The sequence below is a fragment of the Myotis davidii genome, unplaced genomic scaffold (genome assembly GCF_000327345.1).
Source record: "Myotis davidii unplaced genomic scaffold, ASM32734v1 scaffold54, whole genome shotgun sequence".
Lineage (NCBI taxonomy): Eukaryota > Metazoa > Chordata > Mammalia > Chiroptera > Vespertilionidae > Myotis > Myotis davidii.
Genome location: NW_006287915.1, coordinates 595,832 through 597,770, shown reverse-complemented (window position 1 = coordinate 597,770; position 1,939 = coordinate 595,832). Strand labels below are relative to the sequence as shown.

General features: G+C 34.5%; 1 protein-coding gene across 1 annotated transcript in view; it reads right to left on the bottom strand.

Annotated features, from left to right (window-relative positions):
• OSBPL8 (oxysterol binding protein like 8) overlaps positions 1-509 on the bottom strand; it is a 125,061-nt gene extending 124,552 nt beyond the window's left edge. Inside the window, exon 1 of the mRNA XM_015561325.1 lies at positions 362-509. The gene's annotated coding sequence lies outside the window, so the exon portion shown is untranslated. The remainder of the gene's footprint in view (positions 1-361) is intronic.
• Between the last annotated feature and the right edge of the window lie 1,430 nt (positions 510-1,939).

Below are 1,939 nucleotides of genomic sequence, written 5' to 3'. Positions count from 1 at the left end.
GGAATCAACTGGGGGGAGGGGGGGAGACATATGTAAAACTTTAGACAATAAATAATAAATAAATAAAAATAAAGAAGATAATATGGATCTTCATACTGAATTCTATTGCAAAAATGAAAGAGTAAGGTGACAACATAAAAGCAGGAAACAGAAAAAAAATAAAGCTTAAAGATGAATAAAATAATCATTTTCATGCTCTCTAGATGTTTCTGGAGATCACTGTAATCTTAAATTTTCAGGTGAGGTCTTTAAAATATTTTATACTAATTACATAATATAGATAAATTTTTTAATTATAAAGATAAGTAAATAGTACATTACCAGCTATCTATGAAAAATATTAAACATAAATATTATCTACTAATGTATTCATTTATATTCTTCCATCACCTGACACTTAAACTGTTTTAAGAATAATTAACATCTTTATAATTGTATATACAACAAAGACAAGTTATAGTTGCTCAGAGAGATGACAATGGTAAATTTCAAATATCTGGCTTCAAGAACCAAAAAAGAAAAATGACATCCAAGAGCGTATTAGTTTAATAAAAACTACCAGAAACAAGAATCACAGTTTTCCCTCTCACTTACCTCCCACACACCATCTTGTAAAACATCTCAAAGAAAACAACTTTAAACAAAAGGCCACAAGAAACAAAATATGGATAATTTAATTGTTTTGGAAAGCTTTATTATGAACTTTTGGGCATGAATAGATATTCCAAATGTTTTTAAATTGGTGAATTAACTTGAAAAATAGATACTAATATCATACTAGTTCTAAAAAGGAGCAGAAGAGCAAATGACTCCAGTTCTCCTCTTGTGCAGGGTTGTTTCCTTCTCTGTGAACTCAAACTGCTTCTAGTATTAAACTGAGTACACTGTATTTCTTAATTAGTTTATCCATCTGCCTCTGCCATTTAGATCCAAAGCTGCATGATGACAGTTTATACCAATTAATAAGTTCCTGATATGTGACAAGCATTCCACTACCTTGTGGAGAACTAAATTGCACAAAATACACGTGGTCTATCACCTCATATGAAATCCATGAGGTCATGGGAAGCTTCTCATATTAAGTGATGTTTTAAGTTGAGACCTAAAGAATGAGTGATAGCTAGCTAAACAAAGAATGGCAAGAAACACATTCCAAGTAGAGAATATGCATAAGCCCTAAGGCGGGAAGCCTCTCCTATGATTCTTCTGTTTTTCCCGTAGCACTGTACATTGCATTGGTGATAATGAGATAATGTGGGAGGAGGTGTGAGCGGATAAAAGAATGGGAGAGAAAAAATTACCCAAATATGAGATCAGTCCTATTTCACCGAACTCTGTATTCTGAATTTGATCATTCAAATTTAAACATGCTACTCAATTAGACATTTTAAAGAAATTAAACCACTGGTGAGAGTCCATTAGTAGCTGCTTCTCTTAGTCAAAAAAAGTAGTAAGGAAAAAAAGCAATTAAAGTGTAAAATATTGACATTCCTCTACTATAGAAGAAGCAAGTTCTCAAAAGAATAATTTGTTGCATAGAATGAGCAAAAAAAAATTTTTTTTTAAACATCACTTCACTTATCTGCTATTTTCTTCCTAAAAGCATTTCTTGTACTTTAATAATCCAACATCAGGGTCCAAATAAACCACTAAATCAGCACTTAATATGATGTGAATGATAATATCCTTAAATGTTCATAAAACACATCTTGGGATTTCACAGTAGCCAAAAACTGAGTTCCTAATTATACAAATACTAGAGGCCCGGTGCACAAAAATTTGTTCACTCGGGGGGGAGGTGGGCCCCTCAGCGCAGCCTGCGCCCTCTCGCAGTCTGGGACACCTCGGGAGATAACGACCTGCTGGCTTAGGCCTGCTCCCGGGTGGCAGAGGGCAGGCCCAATCCCTAGGTGCAGCCCCTGGTTGGGCTCAGAGCAGG